Source organism: Halichoerus grypus, chromosome 13 (genome assembly GCF_964656455.1).
Source record: "Halichoerus grypus chromosome 13, mHalGry1.hap1.1, whole genome shotgun sequence".
NCBI classification, from domain to species: domain Eukaryota; kingdom Metazoa; phylum Chordata; class Mammalia; order Carnivora; family Phocidae; genus Halichoerus; species Halichoerus grypus.
The window spans coordinates 25,816,815-25,832,735 of record NC_135724.1 but is presented as its reverse complement, the minus strand read 5'-3'; the positions used below and the strand labels follow the sequence as shown (position 1 = coordinate 25,832,735).

At 38.3% G+C, this 15,921-nt stretch overlaps 1 protein-coding gene across 7 annotated transcripts in view; it reads right to left on the bottom strand.

Moving 5' to 3' along the window:
- Positions 1 to 15,921, bottom strand: part of SMAD2 (SMAD family member 2) — an 83,925-nt gene that overhangs the window by 64,735 nt on the left and 3,269 nt on the right. The window contains exon 1 of one of the 7 annotated variants that reach the window (XM_078060368.1): positions 620 to 640. The exons of the other annotated variants lie outside the window; for them this stretch is intronic. The gene's annotated coding sequence lies outside the window, so the exon portion shown is untranslated. Of the gene's footprint in view, positions 1 to 619; positions 641 to 15,921 lie in introns of those variants that run through there. 7 annotated transcript variants of the gene reach the window in all.

Genomic DNA, 15,921 nt, shown 5'->3' with positions numbered 1-15,921 from the left:
CATTCTCAAAATGGTCTCCCAACTGAAGATATTTAGGCCTTGGTATAGTTTGCTAGGAAAAAAATGGTCACAATCTAATGAATAATCCTATTCATTCCCTCAAAAGGGAAGAACAAGTAATGAGGTTAAGGTCCCCCAGCCTCAATTCAGGAGACTGTCCCAAGGGTCTCAGAAGAGGCAATATAGTATGCCAAATTTCATAAACTGATTTGGCCATGGATACACTTTTTAAGGGACATCTCCTGGAACTCCACATCACAATGCCGCCCAGGCACTCTTGATAGCCCAGCTGTGGTTTAGACACTAAAAATTTGAAAGGAGCCAATAAGCAGGATTATGGTGACTTTCTTTAGCAATACAGTAGAACTGGTGAGAAAGTGAAGTTCGCTCAGAGCTAGAGATCTGTAGGGTAAGTAAAGAACAGAGAAAACTTGAGATTAGCCCTCTTAAGCTGTCCACAGTGGTAGACTCTGCCATAATACACATCAATAAGCACTCCAGTACATAAAACTACAACTTGACAAATAAAGCAAACCCACAAAATTCCATCAAACACACGTAACAATCCACCAAAGTCGATGTTTGGGACCAGCAGGCAGCAAAAGGTATAGCTGGCTACCTTGGGCTTCTGCTGAATTCCTGCTCTGCCACAAGCATGCTGAAGGGGAGCCAGCCGTATAAACCTCAGTATCAAGTGATATAGTCTTAGCCGGGCATGGAGAATATGCTTATTAATTCAACCTTTAGAAGGGAGAGGTATCACAAAAAAGACACCAGAGCAGAAGCCTGAAAAGACAGAGAGGAGAGAACATCAGGCAGAAAGTTCAGCACGTTTTCTGGAGACAGGTAGCATTTTAGGAGTTACAAAAAAATCCTGGTATTGCTACGCTATGGGGTACAAGGAAGCAATGCAGCAGGCCACTGGGGAGAGGAAAGCCGGCTCGGATTACAGAGCTGGACAGAAGTTAAGAGTAGTATTCCTTCAGTTATCTGTGAGACAATTCACCCGTTATTGACCAAGTGGATGTAGACATTTTAGGGAAAAGGAGGATTTGAAGACAACTACCACTAAGGAACATAACTGAAGAGCATGTGATGGTAGACACATCACCACCTGGAACAGAGAAAGAGAAGCAAATCTGAAGGCTGTTACGGGGTGAGCATTATACAGGCCTTTATGTAAGTCCCCGGGATCATCACATGACCAGAAGACCACAGAGGCCCGGGAGCGGGTAGTCAGCACACATGTAAAAGTGTGCCCAAGCAAGGCAGACACTTAGTCCTGCTGAAAAACAGAGGCAGCCAGTCTCCAGGCGTGGTGTCTAAGGACCCTCCAGGTCCAGTTCTGGCCCCACACCAATTTTAGCCTTAGAACAAAACTCTTTGTGCATTCCATGAGGGATCCCTGTTCCTTGTGAAAAACTGACAGAACAAGCAAAATACAGCAAGAATTTATCTAAAAGTGTCTACACCTTTGGTTCAATTAATTCATGTATGAGGATTCAACCTAAGAAAATGAATAAAACTTAAACTTCCGTATAATCAGCAACACTGAAAGGGATTCTCAGCAGTAGGAAGAATCTGAGCAACACGTTCTCTGTGACACTTTTGTTAGGAGAAATGCTTCTTAGGAGTTCAGATGTGTTCTTGGGGACCTAAAAGTTTTCTATGAAACCTTTTAAATTTTTTTTCTTCATGGAAATAAACACATGAAAAGTTTAAGTCTACTCTGGGTCATCTGAGTGACCTCATGGCCTAGTACAACCACATGATCTCAGTGTCCCATGTCTTAGAACAGCACTTATGACCACTTTGGAACGATGTAATCACTGAAAGTTACCAGCCTCAACTTGTCATGTCTCTGTAACCATGGCTGGCTGACACCTGGCTAATTATCTCTGGAGAATTTTTAAATTATCCAGTAAAATATTTTTCAGTAATGCTGATAATACATTTCAACCAGTTGAGCGTTTTAAGTAGCTAGGATATATTTAGCCAACAGTCTTGAAATAATAGACTGAATTTAAGTTTTTACAAGGAATCCATGTCAATATGCTCCAAGCCGAAGACGAAATGGAATAAGAAAACTAGATTTATGATCAACTTATTGAAATATGAATGAGTCATTTGCAGAATATACAGATCTCCTTCCGTAATGTGGCAGCAAGCGCTGTACTGAAGTTAGAATTTTTTTTCAACATCTGCAAGAACTGAAAAACAAGTTCAGATACTAATTCTGTTCCTAATTTCAGCAATAAGTGAGACATACAAGGCAGGATTCATTAGAATAGGAAGACCTTATCTGTACAGCTCAATAAGAAAGCTTATCAAGTGATCAGTAAAATTGGGATTCAAAGATTACTCACTGGAAAGTTTCAGTTAAGTAAGAGGTCTGATTATCCTGAACTCACAAATAAAGCCTGCAAGTTATTAATCATAGTATAACATAGTTTTACAAATAGGATTCTCTACATTATTTCCTTAAACTACAGCTCATGTTCTTTGTAGTCTTCAACCCTGCTGTACTTTGCTTCTTGTTCGTATTCTGATATAAACCCTATCACTGCACATGTATTAAAAAAATCTCCAAAGCCTTACGTTTTCTCACTTTCATATACCTTTACAGTACACAAGTTTATACTTTAGAATCTTTTATGATTCACTTTGCTTCTTTCTAAAGAAACCCCTTTCTGCCCCCAAACACAGTAGAAAACACTGAGTGCTTACTCTATGACACGACAGGTTAGTCTCAGAGTCCAGGTAAGCATTAAACTCAATTCTCACAAGCACCCAGCGGGGTAGATAGCCTTATTTACAAATGAGGAATCTGAGGCATGAAGGATCCAGATCTTACAAAGATACTCCTCCCTAGATATTCTTGTGGACATTTTAGTTCTGCTTTTCACATTTAGGTTTCTAATATACGAGGAATTTGTTTTTGGTTAAGGGCTGAGACAGTGACCTAAACACCTCCTGGAAGGATAGCCCACTTTGTCAGTGCCATGTACTAAATAGTTTATCTTTTCTCTGGTAATTCACGCAGCTCCTGTCACTACCTAATCCCTATAAACCAACGTCTGATTGTGGGCTTTGTATTCTGTTCATTGTACTTGTTCAAACCTACACCAGTGTCACGGGATTTTACTTACTCCTGCTTTCTAGTAAGCTGGTTATCTGCAGAGTGAGCCCCTCTCTTATTTTTCAAATTGATGTTAGTGATCTTAAGTTTAGTTTAAGTTCCACCAAAACTCCATAGGATTTTGATTACAAGTGCAATGAACTTACATTAATTTGTGAAGAACCAACATATTTATAATACTAAGTATCCCTATTAATGAAAATGAGATGTTTCTATTTATTTTGGACTTAATATCCATCAATAAGTTGTACAATTTTCTCTGGAAAGGTCTCACACATCTTGTTGAACTTATTCTCCCAAATAGCTTGGGTTTTACTTATGGTGTTTATCTTAAAAAGTTAAATATTTCAGTCATACCAAAAAAAATATGGAAACACCCTCGGGCCTCCCACCTAGCTCTGTCAATTCTTAACATTCTGTGGTATTTGATCAGCTGTAAGAAATAAGACATGATAGGATAGATATAGCTCAAGTCCCTTATATATACCTTTCCATTCCCATTCCCCTCCTCCTTGCTTCTCAGAGATAATCAGGACCCTGATTTTCCCCCATTGTCACCTAATGGTTTTGCTACATATTGTATTCATAAATCTTTGCATTTTATAAATTTCTATGAAACTTTAATACTGTTCATGTCACATTGCTTTTTTTCACTATTATTACTATCCATGCTGATACAATATATAACCCTGAACTCTAGTTCATTCATTTCAGCTCATACTGCATTGCACTGTGTGACTATTACAGCTCACTGTCCATTCTCCTTTTGATTCCTATTTAGATTGTTTCCAATTCTCCAACCTTACAAGCTGCCATGAGTAGTCTGATGTATATCCTCTTATAGGTATGTGAGAGCTGTTTAAGGGCAGAAACTTTCAAACTTCTTGATCAAAAAAGACCCACAGTGAGAAATACATTGTACACTGCAACCTAATTCTTGGTCTCTCTCAATTAAAAGAGACATTTTACTGTATGTTATCTCTGCTATTTCTCTAAATTCAGGGCCGTGAACCATTGGTGAACATGAAATCAATTTAGTTAATTCTGAAAAATATCTTTCAAAAAGCAAAAGAAAAAATAGGCAAAAAATAATAAAACTCATAGAGTAAATAAGCCAGAATACAGTAGAAAACAGAGTACACTTATTTTAAGATTTTTACTTCAGTTTTTGTCACATGTAAAATATTATTTTCCACCAGGGTCCGTAAAAAACATATGATAGCCACTGCCTTAGGAGCTGCATAGGAGGACATCCACATATCCTTTACCAAATTCAGTCAACCTGATAAGAGCAATTGTCATTCCCACCAGGGAAGTAGGAGTTCCTACTTTACCCAACATTTGACATTATTTGGTACCTCGAACTTTTTCCAAAAGGATGGGTGTGACACAGAGGGTTGCTGATGTTTTGCACTTCCCTAAGAAGTTTGAGAATATTTTCATGTTTATTGACTTTTCAGGATTCTGTTCCTTTGAATCATCTGCTCATATTCACCATCCTTTCCTTAATTCACAAGGTTTACATATTCTGGATGATAATCTTTTGTTACACATGCCACATATCTTCACCCAGCAAGTTACTTTTGATGGCTTTTTATACTTATGATTTCACTTTAATGAGCTCATCTTTAATCAATATTTTAAATACTGTATTATGTATACATTAGGATCTTCTTAAAGATCCTTCCATATGTTGTCATCTTTTAAAAGTCATAAAGTCTGAAGTTTTGCTTTTCATCCCTGTAACTTATTTTTGTGTATGCTGTGAGGCAGGGACCCTCCCCTCCCCAACAAAGATAACCAAGTACACCCGTACCATATATTGAATCTTCCCTAGTAATTACAATGCTACTTGTTTTTCCAGGCTCTTTTTTTTTTCTTCCATTAATCTATATCCGAGGCAAATACCATCACCTCATAACTACTAAAGCGAAAGAATATGTCTTGGTATCTGATGAAGTGAATCCTCTTTCACCTCCTGGGATTTTAATTGGAATGACACCAAATATATAAATAAGTGGAGGAAAACGGACATATTAATGATAGTGTCTTCCATTCATAAACACTAGTATGTCTGCTTAAAATTTGAATTATAAGGGTGTTAAAATTTTCTCCATTAAGGTCTCACACGTTTGTTTTATTTTTCCCTAGGTATTTTGTAGTTTGTGTTGTCATTTTAAATAGCGACTTTTTTTTAAATTTTCTGTCTTGCTGGTATACAGAAATGCATGGTTTTTACATACTGTTTAAAAATCAACTTTATTGAGGCATAGTTTACATACAGTAAAACGCACAGATGTTAAATGTATAGTTCGATGAGTTCTGACAAATGTATACATCCACATAACCATCATCCCAGAAAGTTTCCTTGTGTCCCTTCCTCACCCCAGGCAGTTACTGATCTGATTTCTATCAAAGTAATTTTACCTGTTCTAGAAACTCATATAATTGGAATCATGCCTTATATACACTTCTGTGTCTGTTTTTTTTTTTAACCAACACTCTTTACTCAAATTAAGCAAGTTCTCTTATACTCCTAAGTTTTCTAAGAATGAGTACAGAATTTAATCATATGCTTTTTTCCCCTTCAACCATGAAGATTATCATATGGCTTTTCTCCTTTGATGTGTTGATTTCATTTACGGGTTTTCTAATGTTTAATCATCTTTACATTCCTGAGACACGCCCTTATTAGTCATGGTATTTTTTAAGCAAATACTAACATTTTACCCAAAATTTCTATTGCCACGTTCATTAGTGAGATGTGGCCTGTTCATCTCCCTTTGCATACTACACTTGTCCCACCCAGAGTATCAAGATTACAGTAGCCTAACAAAATAATTTTTTGTTATTTTCTATAACATTTTGTATAAAACTGGAATTACTGATTCTTCATGTTTTTTTTTTTTAAGATTTTATTTATTCATTTGAAAGAGAGACAGCACACACAAGCAGGCAGAGGGGCAGAGGAAGAGGGAGAAACAGACTCCCCGCTGAGCAGGGAGCCCAAAGTGGAGCTTGATCCCAGGACCCTGGAATCATGACTTGAGCCAAAGGCAGACACTTAACCGACTGAGCCACCCAGGTGCCCCTCTTCATATGTTTTATACAACTTGTCCATCTGGGGTTTTCACTTGGGATTTGGGTTTTTGGTTTTGGGTTTTTATTTAATCTTATTTTGCTGTAGGTAGATGTCTAATTTAAGTCTTTAAATTATAATCTTGTCAGTACCCCTGGGTGGCTCAGTCGGTTACACACCTGCCTTCTGCTCAGATCCTGATGCCAGGGTCCTGGGATCGAGTCCCCTTCACTGGGCTCCTTGCTCAGTGGGGAGCCTGCTTCTCCCTCTGCCTACCACTCCCCCTGCTTGTGCTCTTTCTCTTGGACAAATAAAATCTTTTAAAAAAATAAATAAATTATAATCTTGTCAGGTTTCTTATTCTTAAGCCAATTTTGGTCATTTACTTTGCAAGAAATTGTGCATTCTATCTGTTTTCAAGTTTAAAGACAAAAAGCTCCACAGTGTTCTCAGTTTTTAAATCTCAATTTGTCTGTAGTCATATCCCTTTTTGATTTCTAATACATTTGCGCCCTTTTGTCCTCCTCTATCAATCTTGGCAAATGTACCTTTCATTTAGTTGATCTGATTAAAACTTTTTTTTCATTAACATTACTCAAATTTATTTCTTTTCTTTTCTTTTACATTGTATAGTTAGCTCATTAATTTTTAGTTCTTTACTAACAAACATCTCCTCATGAGTGGGATTAGTGTCCTTATAAAAGAGACCCTAGGGAATTCCCCTGCCTCCTTCCACCATAGGAGGTGACAGCAAAAAGAAAGGTATCTATGAAGTTGGAGGAAGCAGGTCCTCACCAGATACCAAATCTGCTGGCACGCTAAATTTGGACTTCCCAGCCTCCACAACTGTGAGAAATAAATTTCTGTTGTTTATAAGTGTCCCAAGTCTATGGAATCCTATTATGGCAGCCCAAGATGGATTAAGACATAGATTATGTCTAGTGTATATTTTTTTTATTCCTTTACTTTGAAACTATGTCATCATACTTTTAGGTATGTCTACTAATAAAAAGCATTTAGTTTTTTTTTTTTTTTTTTTTTATGTTTCATTCTCTTTTACTCAGCAAGCTTTACCTGAAATTATGTATTAGGTTTATGAAAATACCTCACTAATTTTTATCATCTTATTTTGTGTTTTCTAATTCCCAAGCATCTTCTTTGCTTTTTTTCCCTCCTCTTCTGCCTTCTGTTGGAATGATCAAATTTATTTCCACTCCCTCATTCCGATTTGAAGTTATACATTCTAATTCTTTCAGAGAGTTATCCTTTAAAATTTAATGGAAAACTTTAATCAGTAGGTTGCAGGTGAAAACAGCAGCCTATTAAAAACCATAATAAAACAATTAGAAAAAGCAAAAAGAATCTCATGAGGATAGAGAGAAGGGTTAAAAAGAAAACAAGCAAAATTTTGGTAACTGGAAAACAAATGGATGAGTAGTCACTGTTGAAGAGATCAGAGAACTACTAACTCTAGGCGAGGTGTGGGGAAACATCCTGATTTTCACAGCAGAATCCTCAAAGGATTAAGTAAAAAAAACAGCACCAGTCACAGCAAACACTGAGGGCTGAGAGAAGAGATGAAATAGGCAGGATTGGGTGAGAGTTATTTGAGAAGCAATGACATCCTCAGACCCGCTCCCCCACTTTGTCACGGGGTCCTGTTCCTCTCCCTCTACGGAAGATTGAATGTTTATTCTCAGCAGAGAGTAGAACAGTCTCACTGGACTAGGAGACGGCCTGGGGACCACTAGGAAAAGAGAGGGAGTAAAGGAACAGGGGGAGTACATTGTATGCTAAATATGGACTCCTAACCCCTTCCTCCACTGGGTTCTGGCTCCCAAAATACTAGCAGCCAGACCTTTACCCATTTAGTCAGATCAAGACTCTTCTCTGGGGTACCTGACCAAACCCAGGAGGGAAGACGTACAGATACTAATACTGAGAGTTTACCAACAAACAGCCCCCACATATCACTCTACAATGAAACTGAAAGGAGACAAGACTCACCCACGTGCTCAGTTTCCAAGCAGTTTTTTGGACCCCTACCTTTGTAATTAGGGATGACTCTCATTACCTAAGGGAAAAATGGCTAAAAACAGAAAAATGTAACTCAAGAAATCTGAGACCATACAGAGAAAAAAAAAACATTGTAAAAATCATCAACATAGCTATAGAAACAAGAGAGAGCAACCCTGAAGAGCAGCTTGCTTTACAAAAGACACATTCAAAGAATAAAAGAGTTCTAAGATAGCTTGATAGTTTTTGATAGCAGAGATGGGAGGGGCAGGGGGGCGGGGGGGGGGGGGCGGCGGCAGGGAGGAGGCATCAATAGAAGGGTTGAAAAGTAAGGTAGAGGAAATCTTCCAGAAGGTAAAAAAAACTGTAGGATGGAAAATAGCAAAAAAAAAAGTGAAGAAAACTGGAGGACCAATTTAGGCGGTCCAATATCCAAACAGGACTTCAAAAAGACATCAGAGATTGCCGTGGGGGGGGGGGGTGTTGTCAAAGAAATCTAGATATAACCTCTGAATTGAAAGATGGGAGTTTCCAGATCTAAAGGGCCAATCAAAGATCAAGACCTCAGGACAAAAGAAGAAAACATACCCACATCCAGGCTGGTGGGGGTGAAACTTCAGAATGCTGAAGACAAAGGAAAAGCCTAAAGGCTCCTGGGAGAAAGAGCAGGTTATTTAGAGAAGAATCAAAAGAACTTTGGTTTTCTCAAGAGTAACACTGTAAGTGAGGTCAATAGACCGATGCCTTCATAATTCTGGAGAAAAAAACTACTTCCAACCTAGAATTCTATTACCCAACCAGGGCAGAATAAAGGTATTTTCAGGCATGTAACATCTCCACATATTTACTCAACACATTCTCTCCCAAGGAAAGTCTTGAAGGGTATGTTTCATCAAAAGGAGAGAGAGCCAAAAGAATAAGAGATCTAATAAAGGAGAAAGTGAAGAACGCTGGAAGAGGACAATGAAGAGGAATCCCAGGATGACAGCCATGTCCTAGGTGTAGAGGCAACCAGTGCAAATTAGAGTAGGTTCAAAAACATAGAGCCAAGAATAATGTCAGGCTTCTCTCCAAAGTGCACAATGACTTTCATTGATGAGACCCACAATGATCATGGTAAATGGATAAGAGTAAATGAGACAGTGAAGAACTGCCTGATATGTCTCTTTTAACTATCATCTCAGCAAGAGATTTATGCTCCCACAGACTACAATGCAAAAGAAAAAAGACCTGCCTGAGAAGAGAAATTCTCATATATTCCTACATGTTTGTATCCACATGGAATTTCTTTAGGCCAGTGCTGCCCAACAGAAATAGGATGCCATCCACACACGCAATTGTAAATTTTCTACTAGCCACATTAAAAACCTAAAGTAAAAATGTTAAATTAATCATTTAAATAATTTAATTTATCCCACTATATCCAAAATATTATTTCAATGTGCAATCAGCATTAAAAATTAAAATACATTCTATTTTTTTGTACTGTTATAAATCTCCTGTGTATTTTACACTTGCAGGCCATATCAGTTCTGACTAGCTACATTTCAAGTATTCAGTGGCCACATGTGGCTAGTGGCCACATGTTGGACAGAGTAGCTCTAGAAGGATACACAAGAAAGAAGCTCATTAACGGTGGTTCCATTTCTGGAAAGTGTAACTGGGTAGCAGGAGGTAGATCTTTTTTTTTTTTTTTAAGATTTATTTATTTATTTGAGAGACACAGCATGAGCCGGGGGGCGGGGCAGAGGGAGAGGGAGAAGCAGACTCCCCATGGAGCAGGGAGCCAGATGCGGCACTAGATCCCAGGACTCTGGGATCATGATCTGAGCAGAAGGAAGATGCTTAACGGACTGAGCCACCCAGGCGCCCCAGCAGGAGGTAGATCTAAGGGAGACTTAGTTTTCACTATTTACTATTTTGTTCCTTTTGAATTTTGCACCATGTGCATGTACCACCTACTTAAAAGGAAAAAAAAAAGGAATAAAGTACATTCCCTAAAATAAATCATACAAATGTAGATATCCTTTAACCTACTTCTAGAAATCTACCTCATGCATGTATAGAATGATGAATAAACAAAGTTTACTTGTTGCGACACTGTTTTTAATACCACAAGACTAGAAATAACCTAAATGTCCATCAATGGACAACTGGTCAAATACATTATAGGCACCCATTCAAAGAATACTGTAAAACTGAAGTAAAAAGGTACTTATTATGTCCTGATGTGAAATAATCTACAAGATACACTGTTATGTGAAATATATGACCATTTGTACTAAAAGGTAATATATACACAAAGTTGCTCATATATGCACAGAGCTTCTGGAGCATTACACAAAAACCTAGAAATACTACTAGCCTTTGGAAAGGCAATTGGGTGGGGCAAGGGACAGGCTGACACAGACTTTTCACCATAAATCCTTTTGTACCTTTTGAATTTTGAATGACAATAATGTGTTACCTATTTTAAAAGCCCATCATTCTACATCTAGCTGGTATCTGCTTTTTATTTACCATGCTTGACCTTCATATTTAAGTCCATCTATAAAGACTAGTGGTTACTACTAGTTCCTTTATGAGGTTTGAGTCTTGTTTTTCCCAGAGACCACAGATGTTTTTTATGTTTTTTATTGGAATAGTTTCTAGACACACACACACACACACACACACACTTAGCATATAGTTCCCTGAGTCCTAGCATTACAACTCCATCCCTAGCTGCTGGATTCTTATCTAGTAAATTCCCCCAAAACCAGTTTTTCCTTAACACAGACTGATTTCCAAATTTCTGGTACCTGGGAACATTTCTCTCCCTCTTCTTTCCTCTCCCTCTCCCGCTCTAGATCAACTATATACATAAGAGAAATAAAGTCCATCATTTCATTCAGTATTTGTAGCAGGTGGAATGGGCCTAATCTGGGTCTGTTTCAGCAGGCCTGTGAGATTTTTAAGAAACCTAGGTAGAGAAGAGTATAGTCAATAGTGGCAAACACTGAAAACAACAGTATAACTGAAAAAGACTGCTAAACTTGGCTGTTCAGAATTCACTGGTGACTTCTGAAAGGGAGGTAAGAAACGGAATATGAAAGAGTAGCAAAAAAACATTTCGCAAGGTTCAAGTCTAGAACAAAGGAAGTGATTAAATATAGAAAACAAATGCAGGTTTCAAATATCTTCAAATTGCAAAGACAAAATATTCCCCAAATACCTATATGAATTTTTATTTCAGATGAAAATCAAGTTAGATATTTCAACATAAAACACTTGAAATGTGATGGTACTATCTCAAAGAACACCTAAGGTCCTTCTAGAAATAGTGTAAAATCACTATTAGATTTTTGGCAATTCATGTTCAAACGTATACCACACAGGTAGAGAAAAAAGCAAATTACTAATGGCGTGGATTTTTACAATGGTTTTCGTCAAAGAAATGAGGATCATAGAAAGCATTAAAAAAAATAAAGATACATAAAAACTAACTGAAAAACAGATTCCTCAATTCTCACTGTTACTATGCTTTTTTCCAAAGTTGTAAGCTAGTAAGGAAAGACACTGCCATTGGAAACCTAAGGTGGCCCCACGGGATGGAGAACGATGGGCACCTTTTAAACTAAAGCAAATAGAAAACATTCATGTATTCAGTTTTATGGACTCTCAAAACCTAATGTGAGAGCTTGAATTTAACCCTGAAAGTAGGTCATTAGTTCAGTGCAAGTCTACATTACATAGGGATTGCTGTGTAAAGAGACTTGACTACCTGATCTTGGGAGTTCTATTCCTTTCACCTTGAATGAGTTGTATGGAATCTATAGGTCTATAATCAGCTTGTAAACATAAAATTACATGCTGGTTTTATCATTTCCAGATTATTTAAAAAAAAAAAAGAGGGGGCATCCAATTATTAGGGGACCACACAGGCCCAGGCCCAGACTTAACTCAGCAGGAATATTCAGTACTCCAACTGCCCTTCAAACTCCCAGAGTCTGTCTTGACCTTCTGCTGAAGCAGCCACTTCAAGTGGGTACAGTCCTCAGGCTGTGAAAGTGTAATCAAAGCCAAGTCTAGAATAGGGTTGTTCCACAGAACTTTCTATTAAATTAAATTTAACATTTATTTCCTCAGTTACTGTAGTCACAGTTCAAGTGCTAAATAGCCACATGTGGCTAGTGTCCACCCTGTTAGTTTGGGTCTACAGCCAAAGTTTTTCTCCACGATCTATTATTCTTCAGTGGAGCTCCAAAGGCTTCCTGGGGAAGAGGAAAACCAAGCAGGCAGGGCTTCAGCAACTGCCCATTCCCCTTACATTTTGAGATTCTGCAGAATGTTTCATTTTTAGTTTTTTTTTTTTTTTTTTTGCAAAGCCTTCTGGTTGTTGTTGTGCGCATAGGTGTTTGTGCGCCTTCAGTCTGAAAACTGCGGGTTTAGAGCAGAAATGACCAACGTACAAATTACAGGCCAAAGCTGGACCCTCCTGATACTTAAAACATTTTATAAATAAAAGTTTAATTGGCCAGTTTACATGAACTACACCCTAACCACCTGTCTAGGAAGTAAAAGGTTGGTCTAAACATGGAAAATTTGCATTCACTGCCACAGATAGAACAGCTCTAGTCAACAAAAAAGTTTCCATAGTTCATTCAAATCAAGGGAGAAAGCTCATGGGTCCAGCTCCCATTGCAGCATTTATCAGGAGTTTATTCTGTGAACTTTGCAAATCAGATTCACTGCCCCACATTTTGTAATGACGGATGGGATTAAGATAGAACATTTCCTTCATATTTACAAAAGCTTAACCATTATCTCTTTACAAAATTGTTGGAAGAGCTGAAGCAACATATGAAAATGTACTTTACCTTAAACACGGGCAAATTACAGGATCACAGATTTCCCATGTTACTTCCTGAGATCCAGTCTTTTTTGAATTCAAAGACTCAAGGTAATGAACTTGATGGACTTCCAGTGGCTCCCCCATGATTATTCTTCCTTACTAACTGAATACATTAAGCCTGAAACTTTGCCCTCCCCCTACCAAGTTAGGAGTAGGACACCAGATTTAAGGAAATGCAGGTTTTCAGATGCAAACTGGACCCGTGGACTGAACAGATAGCAACCAGGGTCTACACTCACTTTCCATTGTTTTCATCTTGAGGCCAAAGTAATTCAGATTTTGAAAAAGTACAGAACTACCCAGGAAAATCAGTGACCATTTTATAGTAAACTCACAAATTTTAATGGTATTAAAATCACTGACTTTAGGATTTCTGTTTTCTTACAAGCACAAACTAAAGACAGATCTAAATTACCAAGCACCGGTTCCACCACTATGGCTCCGATGCATTAAGAGGAACCCGTCCACTCTAGAATGTAAGGCAAGTATGTAAATCACAGAATTACCCTAATGTTTCTGGCTATCTGGCCAAATCGGAGGCAGTGTCTAAATTCAACTAGCTTGGCAAAATTATATTCTCCCCACATGAAATTACTGAAATTGAAGCTGAGAGCTATCCTCGATCTGTCTATCTAGAATCAGCACTGAAATGTATCCTAATTGAATATATTACAATTATAACAATCTGGAGTAATGATCAAAATTGATCAGAGACAAGCAATAAGCCGCAAACTGCATTTTTAAATGAGTAAGACTGAATTACTTTTGTACTACTGGGAAAAAAAAAACCTTTAAAAAATAGCTAAGGCTATGTATTACAAGGTCAACAATTAGCATTTAATAGAGTATATGATTTAGAAAGTTAACTCAGAGGTAGGAGGGAGAATAATTCAAAAAAAATTATTAAGGCTAATACTGGGTCAAACTCACACACATAAGCTGCAAGAAGCCCTCAACAGACAGACTAGCCAACTGTCCACACTTGTTCAGTTCTCGAAATCTCTAGCACACGGTCTTAAAGCTAGAGTGAAACATTTTACATGACACCCCTACAGACTGACAAATAACTTACTCTGAAGAAAAGGGGTGGCATGGGGTGCTACACCACTTAGATCACCTTTCTTTACTACTGGCCTAAAATGAAAGGCTTCTCAGACTGGAATCGTGGTGCTGCTCTAAATGGCAAAACAAATGACAACCATGTTGGTCATAGTAGGTACTGTGGATCTTTCATGAAATAAGTCATTTGAGGAGCGCCTGGGTGGCTCAGTCGTTAAGTGTCTGCCTTCGCTCAGGTCATGATCCCAGGGTCCTGGGATCGAGCCCCGCATCGGGCTCCCTGCTCAGCGGGAAGCCTGCTTCTCCCTCTCCCACTCCCCCTGCTTGTATTCCCTCTCTCGAAGTCTCTCTCTCTGTGTCAAATAAATAAATAAAATCTTAAAAAAAAAAAAAAGAAAGAAAGAAAGAAGTCATTTGAAATAGCACAACGTTCTACCCCTTTAGGAACATTTGTTAATCATCCTGAATAACAATCTAAAGTATACTATGTAGATTACTGCATTCTTAAAAGATCTTCCCAAACATGGTTTAAACTAATTGATGAACATTCATTACTACGCTTTCAGGTCTGGTCCTGTACTGAATGGTCCCAGACATGCTAGTTAGGCTCTGAATATTTGTTTTGTGTCTTGTAGATTAACTCTATTATCCTCACCAGGCTGTTATCTGTTTTTTCTTACAACACAGTAGGCTAACAGTTCCCCATCCTCCTACCCCACCCCCCACTACACTCCCCTAAACCTCCCACATTACCCACAATCTACTTCTTTCTAATCTGTGGGCTTAGAAGCTAGATAACTTTGTTAGAAACATCTGAAATATATGCCAACAGGTTCTGATGAAGGGTCTCGATGGCTCTCCTGTGACTAGAACTTTAGGTGTGGACTTAGGACAGTTTACGGCTATTTCAGGCCTTTTTTGCTTAGTGTCTGGTTCTCAAAAGCATTTTATAATAGGTCAAGAATAAGAGTGTAGGCAAATCATCTGGATTAGAAAGAAAACAACTAAAAGCCACAAGGAGAAGAGAGCAAGTGATCATCTGGGAGGACCCTATGTCTGAGGCAAGTTCTAAGTATTTCAATCACAATCATTTAATCCTTGTAATAACGGGAAGAGGCAGCTGTCATTACCTGTTTTCAGTCAGAAAACCAAGGCTCATGAGTTAAGTAATTTGCCCAACATAGTAACTGAGAAACCAGCCATTAGCCTAGGCCTGACTCCACAACCCATGGCCATTCCACTACATGAGGCTAGTCCAATCCTTATTCTCGATGCAGCTCAGTTTCTTTGCACTTTATTTCCAATTCTTTCACTGGAACCTGTCCGATGCAGATCTGCTTTCTTTCTTCAGCCAGTTTCTAGAACTAAAGGGCAACGTATAATCAAACTAAGGCCTAATTAAGCTTAGCTCTACACGTGTTCATCTGTTCAGCAACAAGTATGTTTCTGAAACACTGGCCATATCCTCAGTTTGTATAGATTGTGAAAAAATGGTGACAAGTCTCCCCCCTCCCGCCCCCAAATACAGACTGTTCCCAGTTACACTATGAGTTAACACCTGACATCTTCCCTGGTGATGTCCTCTACAGAAAGCAATGCAAGCATACTTTAGGAACTGGCTCAGTAATGCATCACAAGCTCCCTCAATTTGTACAATAACATGATTTTCTTACTCTAAAGACTGGAGGGCAGGCAGAAGATAGGAGTTGTTTCCACTTTTCTAATTCCATTAAG